This window comes from Oncorhynchus kisutch, linkage group LG8, assembly GCF_002021735.2.
Source record: "Oncorhynchus kisutch isolate 150728-3 linkage group LG8, Okis_V2, whole genome shotgun sequence".
NCBI lineage: Eukaryota > Metazoa > Chordata > Actinopteri > Salmoniformes > Salmonidae > Oncorhynchus > Oncorhynchus kisutch.
This window is the reverse complement of record NC_034181.2, coordinates 50,631,294-50,658,247: the sequence shown is the minus strand read 5'-3', so window position 1 is coordinate 50,658,247 and position 26,954 is coordinate 50,631,294. Positions and strand designations below refer to the sequence as shown.

General features: G+C 40.8%; 1 long non-coding RNA gene across 2 annotated transcripts in view; it reads right to left on the bottom strand.

Moving 5' to 3' along the window:
* The window catches only part of LOC109895576 (uncharacterized), an 82,404-nt gene extending 79,462 nt beyond the window's left edge, over window positions 1-2,942 (bottom strand). Inside the window, exons 1-2 of one of the 2 annotated variants that reach the window (XR_002256004.2) lie at window positions 2,833-2,942; window positions 2,079-2,145 (exon numbers count right to left, since the gene is read on the bottom strand). This is a non-coding gene — a long non-coding RNA (uncharacterized LOC109895576). Of the gene's footprint in view, window positions 1-2,078; window positions 2,209-2,832 lie in introns of both variants that reach the window. The other variant, XR_002256005.2, reaches the window with a different exon arrangement.
* Between the last annotated feature and the right edge of the window lie 24,012 nt (window positions 2,943-26,954).

Sequence of the window (26,954 nt, the reverse complement as noted above, 5' to 3'; positions counted from 1 at the left end):
AAATAGCCCAGTACTGTACTCCCGAACATCACGTTGTACAGCACCATATTTTCCGTTCCATCCTAACGGAAACACAGAGGGTTTTTTGTTTTTCTTGGAATAGAAACACCATAATAATTCTTATTTACAAGGACAGCCTACTCTTTCCACCCCGTTGGGGAATTGAACTCCCATCTCCCGCGTGCCCGCATTCTCTAGTACAGCCATTATTGAAATGCTTCTCAAAGATGCCCTCTGGTGGTCAAACTATCACTGTTACCAGTGGTTCACACTTTACACCGCAGTACGCTGCAACTTTTAAAGGACAAACCACTATGTACAAAAAGTGCTGTAATTTCTAAACAGTTCACCCGATATGGATAAAATACCCTCAAATTATCGTTGATGGTCTGCACTTTAACCTCATAGTCATTGTATCATTTCAAATCTAAAGTGCTGGAGTACAGTGCCAAAACAACCAATGATGGGTCACTGTCCCAATACTTTTGGAGCTCACTGTATTCTTCGGCAGGGTATGCAAACCATGGAACTTTGGCTTTGGAGGCATGGTCAATCTATATAGGGCTGTGATCTCGTTTGGGGGTGATATAACAACCAAGCCCCATTTAATTAAGGGAGACTGAAGTGTGCCGAGGGGCAATTTGCACGTGGAGTTTGACAAAATGGGGCATGATTTGTTGACCTAATTTTTATCCTAACCCAATCTTCATTTACTCGTTGTGATGAGGTTCCAAACTCTGTTTTAGACCCCGCCCCCATACACACACAGACTCAAAAGCAACACAGTGCATGTCATGCCAAGGTTTCAGCCTAGTTCGGCTGCCAGGTCCACAGGCGCCAGGTCATTCAGATACTCCACTCCAGCCCCATTCATGAATGGGGAGTTTTTGTGTATTCACAGATCTGAGGAGGAAATGGAGAGCGATAGACTTTGACTTTAGATGCCCTTTATTGAATTAGGAAACGGACACGGTCAATAAAAAAATAAAAAAATAAAAGTTGAATACATGAGATGCTTAACCACAACTTTTTAAACAGGATATCAAACTGTCACCAGGGCTAAACATAGCAAATATTATAGTAATGTCATTCACGGTTAAATGCTTTCTCTTGATCTAAAGATACCAGCACAGCAAATGTAGGCTACACCCACCTGTCATTGGTGAAATGACCAAATATAGTCTTCCAAACTGTAGATTGTACAATATAGACTTCAACCATCCCACACACTAGGCTGTTTCAATCTTTATGGCCACAGAAACACACTTAGCAGTGTTTACATGACAACTTGTCAATGAAGTAAATTTTGTCAATTGTGTCATTTCCCTCTGAAACATGTTTTAGTAAATGCTTTCTCACAAGCTTTCTGTTCTGTACAAAGTGTTTTTTGTGAGCCATTCATTGTGTAACATCAGGGAGGGCGAGAACGTGAAACAACGATCAAATTCACACTACTTTATTCAGACAGTGAAGAATTAGATGCGTTTTGCTTCGTCATCAAACTTTTAGCTCTTTTTTGAAAGTTCTCTATCTTGAAATTTGATTTCTGACATGCCCAGATTTTGGGGGATTCTACAGTGGGCTAATGAACAAAATTTTAAAACATACTTTTGAGTAAAATATCCCTTCAAGAGATTGCTTGCAAAGCACCCATTTCTCTGTCCCAGTGCCCTTGAACTGAACGTGTGCAAGTTCAACTAGACTAGCTTACGTAACACATGCAGGCATTACTTGGTAGTACACTTGTGCCACGTCTACCAAATAGAACCTGACAATACACCTCTGTACCACTGAAGTGGGAATAGTGGGTTAACAGTCATTTTCCATTTTTAATGCTTCATAAATATTCACCAGACAGTTCATGAATTAGTTACTGCATATTTATAGTGAGTAAAATATCAATTAACATATCAGTCAAACCTTTGTGAGATTTCCAACTGGTGGCGTGGTAAGAGAATAATAATTTCCTCTTTGGTCCTTAGTCATGCTCCGGACTTTCACGATGGCACTCAAAATTAACCATTTCCATTCCTTTCAACAATGCATTATTCATATATCAGCTCATTAATTACTCACACCTTTAAGACGAGGACTGTGGAATTGGCATGGAAAGAGGCACTGTGTCTGGGCCCTGGATGCAATCATCTTGATTTCCAGTCAAAGCATGTGGGAAGAAAGAGATGTGTGAGGGAGTTAATCGCAGGGTTCCTGGGGGAAGAGGTTATGTGGGTAAATTATAAATGTGAGTGACAGACAGTCAGACTGAGTCACTAAGAGGGCTTATGGTGTGTCTCTATTCTTTATCAAGGGCCCTGCTCCTGACCAATTCCACAACATAAACAGTGCATGTCACAACTAGCAAAAAAACAATGCCCTCTTTGATGTGAAGTTCCAATACGGTGATTGGAATTATTTTGTTTTCCTACCTCAGTGATGGAGCCATTGAAGTAATGCACATGGACATGAGTACATTGCTCACATGAAAATCATTATAGAGACTAGCCAAAATATCACAAAATGTCATGTAGCATAGGCAATTCGTCAGGCAATTTGACAGTTACCTCGAGTAAAGTAACTTTTTATAGTTCTGTCACTAAAGCAACACCAATGGTTCCCACAAGACTACAACGACAGAGCACATCAACTTCCTCTACATATTTCTAGAGTGACTAAGTTCAATCTTGCCACTAAATTCCTGGTAACCGTGAATGTTACGGTGAAGGTTATAGGTAGTGCCTTGATGGCAGTCATCCTGCCCAATCCTTTCATTTTACACAATTCCTCCAAAATTCCTAAAGGACAAAGATAAAGATAAATATAAACTTTACTTACTCCATGTTTGTTAAATGTTTTCACGGAAGTAGGTCTGTTGTCTGGTTATAATGTTGTAAGACATGTCTGAATTAACTAAGATGTCTAACACAGCCTCACATGAGTTGTTTGTACAGTTTTCAATGATGGATAACTTGGATAATGATTTGCTAGCCATTTTGTTACAGAATCATTGCCATATGAGGGAAAGTTAAGTGAATGCGTCTTGAAGGACGTAGTAATGATCTTCCATAAGACATTCTTAGTGTTAGGCTGACCTTGTTCTTGCAAGTCATAGATAAGATACAGTAACCCTTGTGATATAACAACTTACAATGCATGCTCAAGCCCTATTGTGAGAGAATGACACATTGTAAATATGCAAAAAATATGTGTGTCAGGGTGTGTGGGTGATGCAGGGAGCTTGTAAGACATTTATCCAAAAATGTTTCATTAGAAAATATATTCAATGAGATCCTCATTGAGTCCTATAGTCCTTTTGCACAATGTAGCAACGCCAACATCCTACCCGATACATAGCTTCCTCTCCCGATCGCGCCGTCAGCCTTATTGTAGCCATACTGAGGTAATCAGTATATTAATATAATCATTTCTATCGTGTTTTTTTTATCATTGTTATTGAAAATTGTGTTTATCCGTTCAGCTAGGGATTTTTGTAAGTCGATTGTGTTCTGTCTTTTTTTTGTTTCTTAGCTAACTAGTTATAAATGCGCTAACTAGTAAGGCAGCAGGAGCTGCCAAAGATAACAGTGATGGGTGTACATCGTCTGGCCAAGACAAGTAGCAAAGCACTGACCTCCAAGTTGTAAAAAGGATTCAAACTTTGTATCCAGTTACCTTTTCAACTATGAAGGTAAATGTAGCCAAGTTGCCATCAGACCAAACAAGGGTGTTTACTCAAAGCTCTAACATAGTTTAAGACATGCCTTTTACAGTAGCTAGCTAACATTATGATTGCTCACTCTTTTTTATTCGAAACCGTTTCGAACTGGGAAAAAGTGACAGGAGAGGTCAGCATAAGGGCTTGCTGCTACAGGTCCATGAGGAAAAATGAGAAACCACACAGTTTGAGTATAGAGTGAAAAGTCAGCTGTTTGTGATACACTACATGCCGGTAACACAGTCTAGTCTTAGACTAAGAAGTTCCTGTCAATGGAGATCTGCATTAAGAGACATTGCTTAGTCTAGGTCTAGGCTTAACCTATGAAACCATTCTTAGCGTATCAATTGTTCAGTCGTCTTCCTTGCTGTTTCTGTAAGCTCTGTTAAGTTGGACGCATTAGACTCATTTAAAGAAAGGACATATACCCTTAATAGAAAAGTTTAAACCTGTATCGCTGTAATGAATTTAGTATCTGTTGCATGTTGCACTATTCACTTCTGTTTGCCGGATATCTTCTTTGGGATAGGGGGCAGCATTTTCACTTTTGGATGAATAGAGTGCCTAGAGTGAACTGCCTCCTACTCAGTCCCAGATGCTAATATGTGCATATTATTATTAGTATTGGATAGAAAACACTTCTAAAACTGTTTGAATGATATCTGTGAGTATAACAGAACTCATATGGCAGGCAAAAACATGAGAAAAAAATCCAAACAGGAGGTGGGGCATCTGAGGTTTGTAGTTTTTGAACTCAGCCCCTGTCACACGCTGACCTTAGAACTTTTTATGTCTCTATTTTGGGTTTGGTCAGGATGTGATTTGGGTGGGCATTCTATGTTCTATATTCTATGTTTTTGTATTTCTTTGTTTTGGCCGGGTATGGTTCTCAATCAGGGAAAGCTATCGTTGTCTCTGATTGGGAACCATAGTTAGGTTGCCCTTTTCCCTCCATTTCTGTGTGGGAGGTTGTCTTTGTTTGTGGCACTATAGCCCTTTAAGCTTCACGGTCGTTTTGCATGGTTTATTGTTTTGTTGGCATCATTTTAAATAAAGGAAAGCGCGGCCAGCGTGGCCTGTTCCAGCTCCCCGCACGTGCCGGGCTAAAGTGGACATGCAGCCAAAAGGACAGGTGCACGTGTTAAGCACTAGATCTCCAGTGCTCCCCCACAGCCCGGTTCATCCTGTGCCTGCTCCCAGAACCAGGCCTCCTGTATGTCTCCCCAGCCTGGTGGGCCCTGTGGCAGCCCCACGCACCAGGCTGTCTATACGTCTCATCCCATCAGTGACGGTCTCCAGTCCGGAGTCTCCAGTGATGGTCTCCAGTCTGGAGCCTCCAGCGACGGTCTCCAGTCATGAGCCTCCAGCGACGGTCCCCAGTCTGGGGCCCGCAACAACGGTCCTCAGTCCAGGGCCCGCAACGAGGGTGCCCAGTCCGGGGCCCGCTACGGGGGTCCCCGCACCAGAGGCGCCACCAAAGTGGGGTGAGCCAGAGATGGAGCGGGGTCTACATCCCGCACTAGAGCCACCACTGCGGATAGGGGGGGGGGGGGGGGGGTACAGTAATGCCCTGACCTTAGAGCTATCTAAGTCTCTATTTTGTGTTTGGTCAGGGTGTGATTTTGGTGGGCATTCTATGTTCTATTTTCTATGTTTTTGTATTTCTTTGTTTTGGCCGGGTATGGTTCTCAATCAGGGACAGCTGTCTATCGTTGTCTCTGATTGGGAATCATAGTTAGGTAGCCCTTTTCCCTCCTTTCTGTGTGGGAGGTTGTCTTTGTTTGTGGCACTATATCCCTTAAGCTTCACGGTCGTTTTGTATGGTTTACTGTTTTGTTGGCTTTATTTTAAATATAGGAAAATGTACACTCAGCAAGCTGCGCTTTTGTCCAGTTCTTCGACGGCCGTGACAGCCCCTATCGAATTCACAGTGGGTTATGGGTTATTTTGCACTTCCTACGGCTTTCACTAGATATCAACCATCTTTAAAACGTTGTTTCAGGCTTCTCGTGTGTAGGGGGGCCGGAACGGAGCTGTTTGACTGGGGTCTGCCAGCAGTCTCGTTCTCAGTCACTCGCATTTCACATGAGAGGTATCTCGCGTTCCATTGCTTTTCTACAGACAATGGAATTCTCTGGTTGGAACATTATTGAACATTTATGATAAAAACATCCTAAAGATTGATTCTATACTTAGTTTGACAAGTTTCTTCGAACTGTAATATAACTCTTTGAACTTTTCGCCCGACTGGACTTGATCGCGCTTTTGGATTTATTTACCAAACGCTCTAACAAAAGAAGCTATTTGGACATAAATGATGGACATTATCAAACAAAGCAAGCATTTATTGTGGAACTGCAATTCCTGGGAGTGCATTCTGATGAACATCATCAAAGGTAAGTGAATAGTTATAATGCTATTTATGACTAATGTTGACTGCGCAACATGGCAGATTTCTTTTGGCTGGTTTGGGCTCTGAGCGCCGTTCTCAGGTTATGCTTTTTCCGTAAATCTGACACAGCAGTTGCATTAAGGATAAGTGTATCTAAAGTTCCATGCATAACACTTTAATTTTCATCAACATTTATAGTGAGTATTTCTGTGAATTCGTGTGGCTCTCTGCAATATCACTGCATGTTTTGGAACTACTGAACATAACACGCCAATGTAAAATAAGATTTTTGGATATAAATATGAACTTTACCGAACAAAACATACATGTATTGTGTAACATGAAGTCCTATGAGTGTCATCTGGTTAGTGATTAATTGTATCTCTCTTTGTGCTTTTTGTGACTCCTCTCTTTGCCTGGAAAAATGGCTGGGTTTTTCTGTGAGTTGGTGGTGACCTAACATAATGTATGTGGAGCTTTTGCTACAAAGCATTTTTGAAATCAGACACTGTGGCTGGATTAACGAGAATTGTATCTTTAAAATGGTGCCTAATACTTGTATGTTTGAGAAATATGATTTATGAGATTTCTGTTGATTTGTATTTGGCACCCTGTAATTACATTGGCTGTTGGCGAGGGGTTCTGCTAATGGACGGGGTCCTAGACAGGTTAAGAAACATGTTGAGTGATTTTATAGTCTAATCGTTTTCTTTTTATATCCCCACGAATGTTGTACAGAAGCCCTCTGAGCCCACAGAGGCCGAGCAGCAGTGGCATAAGCCAAGGACTATGGTATGTTTTAAAAGCTATACAACATATCAAAATCATATGGTTATAATCACATCATAATGAAAAGAACTTATTTAATGAAAACTTGAATCGTCTCATGATTAGATTTAGAATAGTGCCCTTGTTCTGTCTTTTTCAGGGTCTGAAGCCGGAGCCCATTGGCAAAATGACCATCGCCAAGCCCACCAAAAAGCACATGGCAGAAGAAAGGATTAGTTGAGTGTTCCCTCATTGCCAGTATAGTAGGTAGTAGCTGGTCATGTCCTATTTCACTTTGACTATATAAAATGATTACAATTCAGGTGGTTTCAAGTACATTGATTGGCAGCGGCTGCTTTGCAGAAGTACACTGTACAGCACCCTTCTTGGACCGCTCCCTGAACTTTGAGTTCTCCAGATAGAAGAGGCATACAATAACTTTGACCCTCTATCCAAGCCATTGATCTGCAGCATGTCTGCTGAAATGCTTTTAGTCGATTCCCACTTTGGAAAGGTACAGGTGGGGAGCCTCCTGTCTTACCAGCAGCCTCCAATCACAACACGACACATAGTTCACCATAAGGAGACACCACCATTCCCTCCACTGCCCCTAGATGGCTACAGACTGGAGAGAAACTTCAAGGCTCCACATTCTATTTTCTATGTTTTTGTATTTCTTTGTTTTGGCCGGGTATGGTTCTCAATCAGAGGCAGCTGTCTATCGTTGTCTCTGATTGGGGATCATATACAGGTTGTCATTTTCCTTTTTGGGTTTTGTGGGATCTTGTATTCTGTATAGTTTAGTTCTGTATTTTTATTTTGCCTTACAGAACTGTGAGCTTTCGTTTTTGTCGCTGTTATTCTGCTTTTGATGTCCTCAATAAAAAGAACGATGTATGCCTACCACGCTGCACCATGGTCCGGTCATTCCACAAATGAGAGCCGTAACATATATAGAAGCCCCTTAGATATTCTCAGACAATATTTGCCCATATGAAAAATGCTCTTTAGATATTCATTTAGAATCCTCCAATCATATAAATTTAATTAGATCTACAGTACAGGGACATTTTATTAATGTGCAACTCCTGTTAATGAGTTCTTAGAACCGTGTCATACCAATTATTATTGGATCATTCACTCATTAATGGCTTTGGATCAAAATAAATAAGTAGCAACATTATTTCTGATAGTCTTTAATAAAGACATGTTTGGACTGTTCTGACCAAGTTAGTCTGCTCGTGTTCTGTGTGTTCAATTTTTTGTGGCAGTGGTTACAATGAAGAATGTAAACAAAATATATCCTATTCATAATGAATAGTCAGATGCATGTTGCATGCTTGATTTTTTTTCACTTACTATATTACGTATTGGATCACAAAAAAAATATAACTTTTACATTACCATGTAGTTTACCTATCACGTTTCAGGAGAAGACAAATATGCATACAGTGTCGAATTGACACTGAGGTCAGTAATCCAGATCAGAGTCCAAAAGGTACAGTCGGGGTCAGGGCAGGCAGAGGTCAATAATCCAGGGTGGTGTGACAAGGTACAGAACGGCAGTTAAGCACGGGGTCAAGGCAGGCATAAATGGTCAAAACTAGAAAACATGAACTAGAAAAAGACAGGAGCAAGGGGAAAACTGCTGGTAGGCTTGAGAAATAAAACTAACATGCAAAGACAAACAGAGAACACAGGTATAAATACACTGGGGATAATGGGGAAGATGGGTGACACCTGAAGGGGTATAGAGACGAGCACAATGACCGGTGAAACAGATCAGGGTGTGACATTACCAATAAAATGGACTGACTGGGAGGTGGACATACTCGGTATATGTATCCCGAAATAAAGCAATTCTCACTACAATAGCTTTTTATAGAAATTTTGCAAAAATAGTTAAGATCTTGCTACATGGAAAGGAAATGCCAGTATATGTGTAGAATAATCACCTTTATTACCTCATATCAAAGTTTACCTACTTGCTTATGGTTTTGCCAAACACCTAGCGATCAGTTTAAATAAAAAAATTATTTACATAACGTATTTCTCCACGCAGATGCTGTGTTTTTGGTCATTTTTACTGCTTATTTAATCAGAACAACAGTTTTCAGCTGTGCTAACATAATTGCAAAAGGGTTTTCTAATGATCAATTGGCCTTTTTAAAATGATAAACTTGGATTAGCTAACACAACGTGCCGTTGGAACACAGGAGTCATGGTTACTGATAATGGGCCTCTGTACGCCTATGTAGATATTCCATAAGAAATCTGCCGTTTCCAGCTACAGTAGTCATTTTCAACATTAACAATGTCTACACTTTATTTCTCATCAATTTGATGTTGTTTTAAAGGACAAAACATGTACTTTTCTTTCAAAAACAAGGACAAGTGACCCCAACCTTCTGAATGGTAGTGCATATATATTAAATGTCTTACAGAGCATTTCCATAAGTCCACTCAAGTTTTTTCAACTGTCAGACTGTGATTAGAGCGATGGTGATGTTGTGCCATTATGCCATCAGATTCCAGATTGCATTTGCTGACCGCTCATCATCTTCAACCATCAGTGAGTCGATGGCTTGAATAGTCTCGCTGGAAATGGAATACAATGTAAAAGTGTGCAGCATACATTAAAGACCAGCAGACAATTTATTTAAGCATTCTTTTTAGCATTATTAGGCCTACTTTACAGTATTTTAGCCTACTGTACATGTTAATTTTCCTGGGCTTTCGCGTCTGGCGTAACACAGGCGAATAGCACTGTCCGTGACCATAATCTCCAAGACTAACAGTATTTTACCTACATGTTTAAATATTCAAGGCTCCATTCTCTTCTCTGTGCTGGAGTTCTTTAAGTTAAAAACCTGTTAAGGCTAGGGCAGAATACTGCCCCCTTTGGAGGAATGCATGCCCATAGTAAACTGACAGAAAATCTGTAAAAAATTGCTAATATATGCATATAATAAATATTATTGAATAGAAAACACTCTAAAGCTTCTAAAACCGTTCAAATTATGTCTCTATGTAAAGCAGAACTCACAGGGCAGCCATTCTTCCAAACTCTTTCTGTCAGCAGAAAAGTTGGCCCAACTTTGATGTCATCGCCCCCACCCTTCCCAACCAGCTACAGATCTGGGAACAGTTCCTATCTCTTCAGCGCGATGTCCTCTTTCAATGGGGTGCTTCATTGTGAAGATCGCGCGCTCCCTCACGCTTTGGCGGGAAGAAACCCTCGGGTCACGCAATAATACGTATCTTTCTAACTATATGTAGAACATGTATATTTAGTCAACGTTTATGATGTGTATTTCTGTTATCTGGCAGAGTTATCATAATTTCCCCGGACATTGTAGTAGCATTTTTTGAACATGACGTTCAATGTAAACAGTGATTTATGGATATAAATTGCATATTATTGAAAAAAACATAAATGTACTGTATAACATGTCCTATTCCTGTCATCTGATGAAGATTTTCAAAAGGTTAGTGAATTATTTTTCTTTTAATCCTGCTTTTGTGATTTGATCTATTGTTCTACAAATATGGCTATGTAAATTAGCCTATCTTTTGGTGGTGGTCTAACATAAATATGTGCTATGTTTTCGCCGTAAAACATTTTAGAAATCTGACTTGCTGGCTAGATGAACAAGGTGTTTATCTTTCATTTGAGCTATTGGACTTGTTAATGTGTGGAGGTTAAATATTTCTAAGAATATTTTTGCGTTCTGTGCGCCACTGTGTCAGTTGAGCAGGGGGGGATGGTACCCCTAGAGGTACATGTGGGGTGAACAGGTTATTAAGCTTGAGGCCCTGGGTCTCAACCCCGCCCTGTCCAACTGGGTCCTGGACTTCCTGTCGGGTTGCACCCAGGTGGTGAAGGTAGGAAACAACACCACTTTGCTGATCCTCAACACTGCGGCCTCACAAGGATGCATGCTCAGCTCCCCCTTAATCCCTGTTCACCCATGACTGCGTGGCCAGGCATGCCTCCAACTCAATCATCAAGTTTACAGATGATACAACAGTATTAGGCCTGATTACCAACAATGATGAGACAGCCTACAGGGAGGAGGTGAGGGCTCTGGGAGTGTGGTGCCAGGAAAATAACCTCTCACCCAAGATCAACAAAACAAAGGAGATGACTGTGGATTTCAGTAAACAGCAGAGGGAGCACCCCCCTATCCACATCTACGGGACCGCAGTGGAAAGGTCGAAAGCTTAACGTTCCTCGGTGTACACATCACTGACAAACTGAAATGGTCCACCCACAAAGACAGTGTGGTGAAGAAGGCGCATCAGCTCCTCATCAACCTCAGGGGGCTGAAGAAATTTGTCTTGGCACCTAAAACCCTCACAAATGACCGCCTGGTATGACCACCTGGTATGGCAACTGCACCACCCGTAACAGCAGGGCTCTCCAGAGGGTGGCGTAGTCAGGAAGGACAAAAAGATCATCAAGGACAACAACCTCCCGAGCCACTGGCTGTTCCCCATGTTATCATCCAGAAGGTGAGGTCAGTACAGGTGCATCAAAGCTGGAACCGAGAGACTGAAAAACAGCTTCTATCTCAAGGCCATCAGACTGTTAAATAACCATCACTAGCATATTAGAGGCTGCTGCCCTATATGCATAGACTTAATAATTGGAACATTAGTCACTTTAATAATGTTTACATATGCCACCGACATTGCTCCTCCAAATATTTATATATTCTTAACCCATTCCTTTTCAATAGATTGAGTGTATTGTTAAATATTACTGCACTGTTGGAGCTAGAAACACAAGCATTTTGCTACACCCGCAATAACGTCTGCCCTAACACGTGTATTTGAAAAATGATTTGATTTGATTTAACTTAACTGTACAAATTGCACAGATGGTATCTGTTTAAAAATACACATTTTTCCTGCAATAACCTTGGCTTCATGCATTTCTCATGTGAGTAGGCTAATGGTGACAATGTGGAATAGCCAGTTGAGATATTACATTAAATTCTTACTGTAAAATATATGTGTGTTAGGGGGCAGTATTTCCCCTTTGGATGAATTGTGTGCCCATAGTGAACTGCATCAAAATATATGCATATTATAATTAAAATTGGATAGAAAACACTCTGAAGTTTCTAAAACCGTTTGAATTATGTCTGTGAGTATAACAGAACTCACAGGGCTGGCAATCTTGCGAACTAGTTTTGAAATCCTGAAAGTTGGTGCAACTTTGATGTCATCACCCCCTCCCTTCCCAACAAGTTATGGATCTGGAAACACTTCCTATGTCTTCCACTAGATGTCCTCATTCAGTAGAAAGTGTAATGGAGCATTTGCTGTGAACTTTGACCTAATGGGAAGGAAAGTGCTAGAGTGGCGCGTATGCGTTGGAGTGCTTCGTCTGTTCCAATCAGCCCCAGATGAACTAGGATGGCCCGGTTGGAATGCTATTCGATTTGTATGATTATAACATCCTGAAGATTGATTCTGCACTTAGTTTGACCAGTTTCGTCGACCTGTAATATGTAATTTGGAAGTTTTAATGCAAAATTATCCTGGACCAGAAGTCATTTTTTGGGCATTTGAGCTGAAAGTGGTAGCAAATGCTGCTACATGGACACTAGAATTGAACATTATGAAACAAAACGATTTATTCTTGAACTAGGACTCCTTGCACTACATTCTGATCGAAGATCATCAAAGGTAAGGGAATATTTATGTTGTAAGTTTGTATTTCTGTTGACTCCAACATAGCGGAGAAATATTGTTACGTCTGAGCGCCGTCTCATATTATTGCAATGTTAGGCTTTTTCTGTAACGTAAAAAAAAATGTGACACAGCGGTTGCATTAAGAACCAGTGTATATTTTAAATTATATGTAGAACATGTATCTTTAGTCAAAGTTTATGATGAGTATTTCTGTTATCTGGCGTAGCTTTCTATAAATCCTCCGGACATTTTGGAGAATTTTCTGAACATGGCGTCAATGTAAACCGAGATTAATGGATATAAAATGCATATTATAGAACAAAACATAAATGTACTGTGTAACATGTCATATGACTGTCATCTGATGAAGATTTTCAAGAGGTTAGTGAATGATTTTTTTTTTATCCTGCTTTTGTCATTTTATCTTTTGTGGTACAAAATGGCTACGTTTTTTCTTTGTTTTGGTGGTGGTCTAACATAAATATATGCTGTGTTTTCGCCGTAAAACATTTAAAAAATCTGACACGCTGTGTAGATGAACAAGGTGTTTATCTTCCATTTGAGGTATTGGACTTGTTATTAATGTGTGTAGGTTAAATATTTCTAAGAATATTTTTGCATTACCTGCGGGACCGTTTCAGCGGAACGGGGGGGTGTAGTTCCTGTAGAGGAACCCATAGGCTTAACAAATTGTGCTATGGCAGGGTCTTTGATCAAATCAAATCAAATTTTATTAGTCACATGAGCCGAATACCTTACAGTGAAATTCTAACTTACAAGCCCCTAACCAGCAATGCAGTTTTAAAAATATGAATAAGAAATTAAAGGAACAAGTAATTAAAGAGCAGCAGTAAAATAACAATAGCGAGACTATATACAGGGGGTACCGGTACTAAGCACAGATAAATACAATTCAAAACATGATAATCTGTTCTTTTGAAATGCATTTTTTGTATCATGCTTTATATGACCTTTCTTTAAACTAAATATTAATGGATTTATTTGCGATTGTGTATATTAACACTAGAAAGGCAGAGAGTATCATAATGACTCAAGGGATTTACATGTTTAATTACTCAGGCATTTTTTAAGTCATGTCCACCTCATCCTTGCCTTTCCCTAAATAACTCTATATACGGTGCCTTGCGAAAGTATTCGGCCCCCTTGAACTTTGCGAACTTTTGCCACATTTCAGGCTTCAAACATAAAGATATAAAACTGTATTTTTTTGTGAAGAATCAACAACAAGTGGGACACAATCATGAAGTGGAACGACATTTATTGGATATTTCAAACTTTTTTAACAAATCAAAAACTGAAAAATTGGGCGTGCAAAATTATTCAGCCCCTTTACTTTCAGTGCAGCAAACTCTCTCCAGAAGTTCAGTGAGGATCTCTGAATGATCCAATGTTGACCTAAATGACTAATGATGATAAATACAATCCACCTGTGTGTAATCAAGTCTCCGTATAAATGCACCTGCACTGTGATAGTCTCAGAGGTCCCTTAAAAGCGCAGAGAGCATCATGAAGAACAAGGAACACACCAGGCAGGTCCGAGATACTGTTGTGAAGAAGTTTAAAGCCGGATTTGGATACAAAAAGATTTCACAAGCTTTAAACATCCCAAGGAGCACTGTGCAAGCGATAATATTGAAATGGAAGGAGTATCAGACCACTGCAAATCTACCAAGACCTGGCCGTCCCTCTAAACTTTCAGCTCATACAAGGAGAAGACTGATCAGAGATGCAGCCAAGAGGCCCATGATCACTCTGGATGAACTGCAGAGATCTACAGCTGAGGTGGGAGACTCTGTCCATAGGACAACAATCAGTCGTATATTGCACAAATCTGGCCTTTATGGAAGAGTGGCAAGAAGAAAGCCATTTCTTAAAGATATCCATAAAAAGTGTTGTTTAAAGTTTGCCACAAGCCACCTGGGAGACACACCAAACATGTGGAAGAAGGTGAGATGTGGTCATCTGGTCAGATGAAACCAAAATTGAACTTTTTGGCAACAATGCAAAACGTTATGTTTGGCGTAAAAGCAACACAGCTCATCACCCTGAACACGCTATCCCCACTGTCAAACATGGTGGTGTCTGTCTTCCAAAAATTCTAAGTAATTACAAACGGAAAAGTGGTGCGTAAATATGTATTCACTCCCGTTGCTATGAAGAGCCTAAATAAGATCTGGTGTAACTAATTACCTTCAGAAGTCACACAATTAGTTAACTTCTCTAGGGTAGGTGGCAGCATTCGAAATATTGGATGAAAAGCATGCCCAAATTAAACTGCCTTCTACTAGGGCCGAGAAGATAGAATATTTGGAAAGAAAACACTCTAAAGTTTCCAAAACTGTTAAAATAATGTCTGTGAGTATAACAGAACTGATTTGGCAGGTGAACACCTGAGAACAATCCATTCAGGAAGTAGGATTTGTTTTTGGATTTGTAGTTTTCTATTCAATGCCATTACAGTATCCATTGACATAGGACTCAAATTGCAGTTCCTATGCCTTCCACCAGATGTCAACAGTCTTTAGAAATTGTTTCAGGCTTCTATTCTGAAAAATGAGGGAGTAAAAGCAGTCTGAATAAGTGGACCCTGCCGTGTCGCAGAGCTTTTTCATGCGCTGGTCTGGACCAGAGAGAGTGCATTTCTTGTTTACCTTTTATATTAATGACGTTATTGTTTGGTTGAAATATGATAGCACATTTAGGCTAAAAACAACCTGAGGCTTGAATATAAACATCGTTTTATATGTTTCTATGAACTTTACGGATACAATTTGGATTTTTTTGTCTGCCTGTTGTGACTGTGGATTACTGAAAAAAAACTGAGGTTTTTGTATATAAAGAGAGACTTTATCGAACAAAAGGAACATTTGTTGTATAAATGAATGTCTTCTGAGTGCAAACATATGAAGATCATCAAAGGTAAGGGATTAATTTTCTCTCTATTTCTGACATGTGTAACTCTTCTACTTGGCTGGTTACTGTTTGTAATGATTTGTCTGCTGGGCTATGTTCTCAAATAATTGTAAGGTATGCTTTCGCAGTAAAGCATTTTTTAAATCTGACACCATGGTTGGATTCACAAGAAGTTAATCTTTAAACATATGCTTAATAGTTGTATCTTTTCTGAATTTTAATAATGAGTATTTCTGTATTTGAATTTGGCGCTCTGCAATCTCACTGGATGTTGGCCAGGTGGGACGCTAGCATCCCACATACCCTAGAGAGGTTAAATAAAGTCACCTGTGTGAAATCTAAGTGTCACATGGCCTCAGTATATAGACACCTGTTCTGAAAGGCCCCAGAGTCTGCAACACAACTAAGCAAGGGTCTCCACCAAGCAAGCAGCACCATGAAGACGTAGGAGCTCTCCAAACAGGTCAGGGACAGAGGTCTGGAGAAGTACAGATCAGGGTTGGGTCATAAAAAAATAAAAACAGCTTCCAAATGTCACTACAAAATATTTCAAAAGTTGCCTGTAAACTTTGCCGAAACATTTCAACCTACTTTTTTAATACAACAACGGGTCTATCTGTTCAATACAGGAAGACAACAAACCAAGCTACTTTTCAAGTCTTGCGCAACTCTCAACAGTGTTACTCAGTTCCTAGATGGCCGTACTTCTTCATTGCACAAATGAATAACCTCAACCAAATTCCAAAGACTGGTGACATCCAGTGGAAACGGTAGGAACTGAAAACAAATTCCTAAGAAATATCGTTCCCCAATGAGACCTCAGTGAACAGACACTGAGGTCTCAAAAAACATCTGAAAGGTTAGTCCTCTGGGTTTTGCCTGCTACATAAGTTCTGTTATACTCTCAGACATGATTCAAACAGTTTTAGAAACTTCAGAGTATGTCCTATCCAAATTTACTAATAATATGCATATCTTATATTCTTGGCATGAGTAGCAGGAAGTTGAAATTGGGCATGCTATTTATCCAAAAGTGAAAATGCTGCCCCCTATACCTTAAGAAGTTAATGATACGCTTGGAGGGTACTGTGGTGTTGAATGCTGAGCTATAGTGAATGAACAGCATTCTTACATAGGTATTCCTCTTGCCCAGATGGGATAGGGCAGTGTGCAGTGTGATGGCCATTGCATCGTATTTGGCTCTGTTGGGGCGGTAAGCCAATTGAAGTGGGTCAAGGGTGTCAGGTAAGGTAGAGGTGATATGATCCTTGACTAGTCTTTCAGAGCACTTCATGATGACAGAAGTGAGTGCTACGAGGCGATAGTAATTTAGTTCAGTTACCTTTGCTTTCTTGGGTACAGGAACAATGGTGGACATCGTGAAGCATGTGGGGACAACAGACTGGGATAGGGAGAGACTAGTCAATGTTCCACAAACAATCTGAATCTGCTCTTTCTGATTGGGGATAGCAATCAAAACATCTGCATGGACCTCTGTAGGATGATATGGAAGAAGTGCTTTAAGCCAAATCTATTATTGTTATTCTATGTTTGAAGTTCATTTCAATATAGTTTAAGTTTAGTTTGGGGCAGCTGGCCAGGCAACAATCAGACCGGCTGCATACTGGACCCTATTCCAACTGAACTACTAAAGAGCTGCTTCCTGTGCTTGGCCCTCCTATGTTGAACATAATAAATGGCTCTCTATCCACCAGATGTGTACCAAACTCACTAAAAGTGGCAGTAATAAAGCCTCTCTTGAAAAAGCCAAACCTTGACCCAGAAAATATAAAAAACTATCGGCCTATATCGAATCTTCCATTCCTCTCAAATATTTTTGAAAAGGCTGTTGCGCAGCAACTTACTGCCTTACTGAAGACAAACAATGTATACGAAATGCTTAAGTCTGTTTTTAGACCCCATCATAGCACTGAGACTGCACTTGTGAAGGTGGTAAATTACCTTTTAATGGCAGCAGACCGAGGCTCTGCATCTGTACACGTGCTCCTAGACCTTAGTGCAGCTTTTGATACCATCGATTACCACATTCTTTTGGAGAGATTGGAAACCCAAATTGGTCTACACGGACAAGTTCTGGCCTGGTCTTATCTGTTGGAAAGATATCAGTTTGTCTCTGTGAATGGTTTGTCCTCTGACAAATAAACTGCAAATTTCGGTGTTCCTCAAGGTTCCGTTTTAGGACCACTATTGTTTTCACTATATATTTTACCTCTTGGGGATGTCATTCGAAAACATAATGTTAACTTTCACTGCTATGCGGATGATACACAGCTGTACATTTCAATGAAACATGGTGAACCCCAAAAATTGCCCTCGCTAGAAGCATGTGTTTCAGACATAAGGAAGTGGATGGCTGCAAACTTTCTACTTTTAAACTCGGACAAAACAGAGATGCTTGTTCTAGGTCCCAAGAAACAAAGAGATCTTCTGTTGAATGTGACAATTAATCTTAATGGTTGTACAGTCTCGGCGTTACTCTGGACCATGATGTCTCTTTTGAAGAACATATCAAGACTGTTTCAAGGACAGCTTTTTCCATCTATGTAACATTGCAAAAATCAGAAACTTTCTGTCCAAAAATGATGCAGAAAAATGAATCCATGCTTTTGTCACTTCTATGTTAGTCTACCGCAATGCTCTACTTTCCGGCTACCCGGATAAAGCACTAAATAAACTTCAGGTAGTGCTAAATACGGCTGCTAGAATCCTGACTAGAACCCCAAAAAATTATCATATTGCTCCAGTGCTAGCCTCCCTACACTGGCTTCCTGTCAAGGCAAAGGCTGATTTCAAGGTTTTACTGCTAACCTACAAAGCATTACATGGGCTTGCTCCTACCTATCTCTCTGATTTGGTCCTGCCGTACATACCTACACGTACGCTACGGTCACAAGACGCAGGCATCCTAATTGTCCTTAGACAACCTTTAAGTCTTTACTGAAGACTCATCTCTTCAGTGGGTCATATGATTGAGTGTAGTCTGGCCCAGGAGTGTGAATGTGAACGGAAAGGCTCTGGAGCAACGAACCGCCCTTGCTGTCTCTGCCTGGCCAGTTCCCCTCTTTCCACTGGGATTCTCTGCCACTAACCCTATTACAGGGGCTGAGTCACTGGCTTACTAGGGCTCTTTCATACCGTCCCTAGGAGGGGTGCGCCACTTGAGTGGGTTGAGTAACTGATGTGATCTTCCTGCCTGTGATTATTATTATTTGACCATGCTGGTCATTTATGAACATTTGAACATCTTGGCCATGTTCTGTTATAATCTCCACCCGGCACAGCCAGAAGAGGACTCTTCACCCCACATTGCCTGGTTACTCTCTAGGTTTCTTCCCAGGTTTTGGCCTTTCTAGGGAGTTTTTTCTAGCCACCGTGCTTCTACACCTGCATTGCTTGCTGTTTGGGGTTTTAGGCTGGGTTTCTGTACAGCACTTTGAGATATCAGCTGATGTACGAAGGGCTATATAAATACATTTGATTTGACAATACACTATAATATTATTTGAGTATTTACAGTCTATGCGCTTCTGGATCAATCAAAACAATTGGTGTCCTGAGGTTTATTATGACCTATTTGAACATAATACATGAATTAATTAATTAAGCATTATTAATTATTATGGAATATTTACACAATTGAAATATCAATGGTCAGAATGATTAATGGCAGGGTTGGATTTACAATTCCCAAGGGTCACAAATTATTGTCTGTCAGTCAGAGCAAAACACCTGGAGTGCTGTGCCAGAGAATCCAAGCCACCTAGAACCACTCATTCCTATAATACGTTACATAACACTAATATTTGAGACAATATTTTTTGTGAACAAATGTTTCATTTTGTCGGTAAAATAAGGTTTGCGGTAACATGTGAAAATCGTTGTGGAAATCTGTTGCAACTCAAGTCGACTACAAAACCCACAATGCTGGCTGGCTGGCTGGCTAGCTGGCAAAAGTAGCTACGAACAATAAAACTAAAGTCAATATCATCATGTGGAGTAGCTAGTTAGCTGTAAAATTGCCTAAAGAATTTAGAAGTCTACAATCTACCATTGTCAACCTACAGATCGATGTTCCTCTCAGAGTGTCTGGCATTCACAATGGCACCATGCAATGCACCCTGTACTAAAGAGGCAGACAAATAGGAGAAACCTGTTCGACTCTCTGTTAAATTACAAAAACATTTTGAGGTAAGTATATCGCAAAATTACGATCAATGGCTCATGCGAGAGAAGACAACCTCCCGCGTTATGCCAGTATTGAAATCTGATATGTATGCTAAATGTTTTCGCGATCTACAATTCATATTTCTATTAACTTCCAGTGTAGTGAGAGCGGCATTATCGCAATGCTACATCATACCAGCCAAATTTCTGCCTGCTTCAACGGTAATACCTCAGACATTAAAACATGAAATGACCCAAGGAATCGGTAGAACATCGCTCAACAATAACATTCAAAATGGTGAATCTTTACAATACATCTGCCAATAATAATCTCATGATTCACTGTGTTAAAGGCTTCTGTCATGTCCAGAATTAAAATGATGCTAATGTCTTTATTATCAGCTGCCATTAACAAGACATTTGTTACTCTTCCTAGGGCTGTCTCTGTACTGTGCCGTCCACAGAAGCCGAACTGGAAGGTTCATGCAGATTGTTGGTTGAAAGGTAGTTCTGTAGCTGTACTGAGACCACATATTTAAGGACAGGTTGGAAAACAGTCTGTAATTGCTTAGGGTGTTAGGATCCAGTCCAGGTTTTTTCATGGTTGGTATAAAGGAGGCAGTTTTCAGGGAATTAGGCCCAGTGACTGTATTAACCTTTTGCTACTAGCCAATCCCGTACCCAGGAGCGTAATCATAGCCTCAAATGAATTAGCATAACGCAGCGAACATAAATACCCCTAGTAACTTTTCCTATTCATGAAAATCGCAAATTAAATGAAATAAATATATTCAAACACAAGCTTAGCAACCAAATTAAATCATTTACCTTTGAAGAACTTCGGATGCTTTCACTCAGGAGACTCCCAGTTAGATAGCAAATGTTCCTTTTTTCCCAAAATATTATTTTTGTAAGCGAAATAGCTCCCGTTTGTTCATCATGCTTGGCTGAGAAATCGACCGGAAAATGCTACCACTACAACGCCAAACGTTTTTCAAAATGAACTCCATAATATCGACAGAAACATGGCAAACGTTGTTTAGTATCCATCCTCATGGTGTTTTTAACATATATATTCGATAATAGATCCGTCGAGGCAATTGGTTTCTCATAAGAAGCGATTGGAAAAATGGCTACCTCAGTATTTTACACAAGATTTTCTGCGGGAGACACCATGTGACCACTTGATATATATGGTCCCTTACGGCTATTCTTCAATGGAAATGCGTAAAAAGACGTCACAATGCTATAGACACCTTGGGGAATACGTGGAAAACGTAAGCTCATTCATAGCTCATTCACAGCCATATAAGGAGTCATTGGCATGAGGCGGTTTCAAAAATGTGTCACTTCCTGGTTGGATTTTTATCTGGGTTTCGCCTGTAACATCAGTTCTGTGGCACTCACAGACAATATCTTTGCAGTTTTGGAAACGTCAGAGTGTTTTCTTTCCAAAGCTGTCAATTATATGCATAGTTGAGCATCTTTTCGTGACAAAATATCTTGTTTAAAACGGGAACGTTTTTCATGCAATTTCAATATCGCCCCCTAGTCGCAAGAAGTGAGTGAGGCTGGATTTTATGAATGCTGTGGGAATAGGGTGTAAGGGGCATGTAGTTTATCTGATATTTATTTTTTACAATTTCAGAGACAGATGTTGGGGTTGGCAATGCGAATTTGTTAAAACTGCTGCTGGGAGGCTCAGTGTCATGACTGGCCTGTGAGGATCAGGTTACAGTGGATTACAGTTGTACAGAGATACCTCTCCCTCCTGCAGAGGGGGAGAGGAATAGAGGGATTGATCGGGGGTTATGACCTAATGCCCCTTAAAAATTACAAGACAGCAGACCAACTCCTTTCTAGTCTCTAATGTGAGAGACTGGAATGTCTGTGTGTGCCTTAGGGAGAGTCTACCTCAGAAATGTAACATTTAATAAAAGAGACATTAGAACATTATATTTCATCAGCCAAAATGGTGGTAACAATGATAGATGGAATATGAAAATGATTTTGTGATGTCGTCAAAATTAAATGATGTTATGACGAAAACATTAACTTGATGTTACGATCGTCATTGGAATGAGGAGACCAAGGTGCAGCGTGGTAAGTGTACATCTTTCTTTATTAGATGAACACCAAAATATGAACAAGCGTAACGTTCTGCAGGCTACACAGTAACTATACAAAATCAAGATCCCACAAACTAAGGTGGGAAAAAGGCTGCCTAAGTATGATCCCCAATCAGAGACAACAACAGACAGCTGCCTCTGATTGGGAACCATACCAGGCCAAACAAAGAAATAGGAAAACTAGATTGCCCACCCTAGTCACACCCTGACCTAACCAAAATAAATCAAATCAAATCTATTTATATAGCCCTTCGTACATCAGCTGATATCTCAAAGTGCTGTACAGAAACTCAGCCTAAAACCCCAAACAGCAAGCAATGCAGGTGTAGAAGCACGGTGGCTAGGAAAAACTACCTAGAAAGGACATAACCTAAGAAGAAACCTAGAGAGGAACCAGGCTATATGGGGTGGCCAGTCCTCTTCTGGCTGTGCCGGGTGGAGATTATAACAGAACATGGCCAAGATGTTCAAATGTTCATAAATGACCAGCATGGTCGTATAATAATAAGGCAGAACAGTTGAAACTGGAGCAGCAGCACGGTCAGATGGACTGGGGACAGCAAGGAGTCATCATGTCAGGTAGTCCTGGGGCATGGTCCTAGGGCTCAGGTCCTCTGAGAGAGAGAAAGAAAGAGAGAATTAGAGAGAGCATATGTGGGATGGCCAGTCCTCTTCTGGTTGTGCCGGGTGGAGATTATAACAGAACATGGCCAAGATGTTCAAATGTTCATAAATGACCAGCATGGTCGAATAATAAGAAGGGAGAACAGTTGAAACTGGAGCAGCAGCACGGCCAGGTGGACTGGGGACAGCAAGGAGTCATCATGTCAGGTAGTCCTGGGGCATGGTCCTAGGGCTCAGGTCCTCGGAGAGAGAGAAATAAAGAGAGAAGGAGAGAATTAGAGAACGCACACTTAGATTCACACAGGACACCGAATAGGACATGAGAAGTACTCCAGATAACAAACTGACCCTAGCCCCCCGACACATAAGCTACTGCAGCAGGGCCAAACAGGAAGGATATAACCCCACCCACTTTGCCAAAGCACAGCCCCCACACCACTAGAGGGATATCTTCAACCACCAACTTACCATCCTGAGACAAGGCTGAGTATAGCCCACAAAGATCTCCGCCATGGCACAACCCAAGGGGGGGCGCCAACCAAGACAGGATGACCACATCAGTGAATCAACCCACTCAGTTGACGCACCCCTTCCAGGGACGGCATGAGAGAGCCCCAGTAAGCCAGTGACTCAGCCCCTGTAATAGAGTTAGAGGCAGAGAATCCCAGTGGATAGAGGGGAACCGGCCAGGCAGAGACAGCAAGGGCGGTTCGTTGCTCCAGAGCCTTTCGGTTCACCTTCCCACTCCTGGGCCAGACTACACTCAATCATATGACCCACTGAAGAGATGAGTCTTCAGTAAAGACTTGAAGGTTGAGACCGAGTTTGCGTCTCTGACATGGGTAGGCAGACCGTTCCATAAAAATGGAGCTCTATAGGAGAAAGCCCTGCCTCCAGCTGTTTGCTTAGAAATTCTAGGGACAATTAGGAGGCCTGCGTCTTGTGACCGTAGCGTACGTGTAGGTATGTACGGCAGGACCAAATCAGAGAGATAGGTAGGAGCAAGCCCATGTAATGCTTTGTAGGTTAGCAGTAAAACCTTGAAATCAGCCCTTGCTTTGACAGGAAGCAAGTGGAAAGAGGCTAGCACTGGAGTAATATGATCAAATTTTTGGGTTCTAGTCAAGATTCTAGCAGCCATATTTAGCACCAACTGAAGTTTATTTAGTGCTTTATCCGGGTAGCCGGAAAGTAGAGCATTGCAGTAGTCTAACCTAGAAGTGACAAAAGCATGGATACATTTTCCTGCATCATTTTTGGACAGAAAGTTTCTGATTTTTGCAATGTTACGTAGATGGAAAAAAGCTGTCCTTGAAATGGTCTTGATATGTTCTTCAAAAGAGAGATCAGGGTCCAGAGTAACGCCGAGGTCCTTCACAGTTTTATTTGAGATGACTGTACAACCATTAAGATTAATTGTCAGATTCAACAGAAGATCTCTTTGTTTCTTGGGACCTAGAACAAGCATCTCTGTTTTGTCCGAGTTTAAAAGTAGAAAGTTTGCAGCCATCCACTTCCTTATGTCTGAAACACATGCTTCTAGCAAGGGAAATTTTGGGGCTTCACCATGTTTCATTGAAATGTACAGCTATGTGTCATCCGCATAGCAGTGACAGTTAACATTATGTTTTCGAATAACATCCCCAAGAGGTAAAATATATAGTGAAAACAATAGTGGTCCTAAAACGGAACCTTGAGGAACACCGAAATTTACAGTAGATTTGTCAGAGGACAAACCATTCACAGAGACAAACTGATAACTTTCCGACAGATAAGATCTAAACCAGGCCAGAACATGTCCGTGTAGGCCAATTTGGGTTTCCAATCTCTCCAAAAGAATGTGGTGATCGATGGTATCAAAAGCAGCACTAAGGTCTAGGAGCACGAGGACAGATGCAGAGCCTCGGCCCGATGCCATTAAAATTTAATTTACCACCTTCACAAGTGCCGTCTCAGTGCTATGATGGGGTCTAAAACCAGGCTGAAGCATTTCGTATACATTGTTTGTCTTCAGGAAGGCAGTAAGTTGCTGCGCAACAGCCTTTTCAAAAATGTTTGAGAGGAATGGAAGATTCGATACAGGCCGATAGTTTTTATATTTTCTGGGTCAAGGTTTGGCTTTTTCAAGAGAGGCTTTATTACTGCCACTTTTAGTGAGTTTGGTACACATCCGGTGGATAGAGAGCCGTTTATTATGTTCAACATAGGAGGGCCAAGCACAGGAAGCAGCTCTTTCAGTAGTTTAGTTGGAATAGGGTCCAGTATGCAGCTTGAAGGTTTAGAGGCCATGATTATTTTCATCATTGTGTCAAGAGATATAGTACTTAAACACTTGATCCTAGGTCCTGGGAGAGTTGCGCAGACTCAGGCCAACTGAGCTTTGAAGGAATACGCAGATTTAAAGAGGAGTCCGTAATTTGCTTTCTAATAATCATAATCTTTTCCTCAAAGAAGTTCATGAATTTATCACTGCTAAAGTGAAAGTCATCCTCTCTTGGGGAATGCTGCATTTTAGTTAGCTTTGCGACAGTATCAAAAAGGAATTTCAGATTGTTCTTATTTTCCTCAATTAAGTTAGAAAAATAGGATGATCGAGCAGCAGTAAGGGCTCTTCGGTACTGCACGGTACTGTCTTTCCAAGCTAGTCGGAAGACTTCCAGTTTGGTGTGGCGCCATTTCCGTTCCAATTTTCTGGAAGCTCGCTTCAGAGCTCGGGTATTTTCTGTGTACCAGGGAGCTAGTTTCTTATGAGAAATATTTTTAGTTTTTAGGGGTGCAACTGCATCTAGGGTATTGTGCAAGGTTAAATTCAGTTCCTCAGTTAGGTGGTTAAGTGCTTTTTGTCCTCTGGCGTCCTTGGGTAGACAGAGGGAATCTGGAAGGACATCAAGGAATCTTTGTGTTGTCTGTTAGTTTTTATAGCACGACTTTTGATGTTCCTTGGTTGGGGTCTGAGCAGATTATTTGTTGCAATTGCAAACGTAATAAAATGGTGGTCCGATAGTCCAGGATTATGAGGAAAAACATTAAGATCCACAACATTTATTCCATGGTACAAAACTAGGTCCAGCGTATGACTGTGACAGTGAGTGGGTCCAGAGACATGTTGGACAAAACCCACTGAGTCGATGATGGCTCCGAAAGCCTTTTGGAGTGGGTCTGTGGACTTTTCCATGTGAATATTAAAGTCACCAAAGATTAGAATATTATCTGCTATGACTACAAGGTCCGATAGGAATTCAGGGAACTCAGTGAGGAACGCTGTATATGGCCCAGGAGGCCTGTAAACAGTAGCTATAAAATGTGATTAAGTAGGCTGCATAGATTTCATGACAAGAAGCTCAAAAGACGAAACCGTCATTTTTTTTGTAAATTGAAATTTGCTATCGTAAATGTTAGCAACACCTCCGCCTTTGCGGGATGCACGGGGGATATGGTCACTAGTGTAGCCAGGATGTGAGGTATCATGATCTCTGTCTATAATGACAGGAATGGAGGTGGTCTTTATCGTAGTGAGATTGCTAAGGCGAACACCGCCAAATAGATAATTAAAAAGATCTCTAAGGTCAGGGCTTGACACTTGAAGAGTTTTCATAATGTGTATATGATGTTTACGTACTGTGCTTTGTGTAGAAAATATCCAGATGTTTTTGTGACAATGAGGCATGATTTTAATCATCTAACGAGATCATGATACCTTGCCTCATAACTAGCTACGCCCCAGGGAACCCAGAGAGCATGTCATGAAGATGGAAATGCCCCTTTTTCTACCCTAGGGTATAAAACATGTAAGTTAAGAATTGACATATCAGACTAAGTAACCACGAGATTCAGCTGAGGTCTACAACTAGGCGTGACCCCGTAACGCAACATGAGGTTGTTGAAGACAAAGGAAACCTCTTAACAATCAATGCTACAATTCAGTACTGTATCTAAGAAGGTGAATTCAAGAAGGTCTAACCGGTTATTCTCTTCGTCACCGGTTGTCTACACGGCCCTCCTACCCACGCTGGGAGAGTCGACATGGCTGATTATCCTTGTCAGAATCCCAGTCTCACATAAGTGCAAGGACACAGACAACTAAGAGAAAGGACATTGTGACATCTTTTGGAAAATCATAGACTTTATACCCGGTAACGAAGGAGACGGCCATCAAATGAACAAGGTGTCGGCGGAACCTATCCCACTAAGAGATACCCAACGGAGACCTTCAACACGTAAATGCAGGCATTACAATTCTTACCCATATGAGGGCAGTTCGGGGCAAGGTGTTATGGCTAAAACTAAGCATAGTTTGTGTTGCTTTTCTTTCTTTCTCTCTCTAAATCACCATCTTGTGTAACACGTGTCATATTTTGTTGGTCCGCTAGGGACCTGTTGTCATTGTATTAAGTTCTAACCAATAACCTAGACTGTTTGTGTATGTGTATCTTATGTTATCATTTAGCTTCTTAGTAAATAAATAACCAACTCAATTTATGTGGTACGGAATGATTAGTTAGACCTG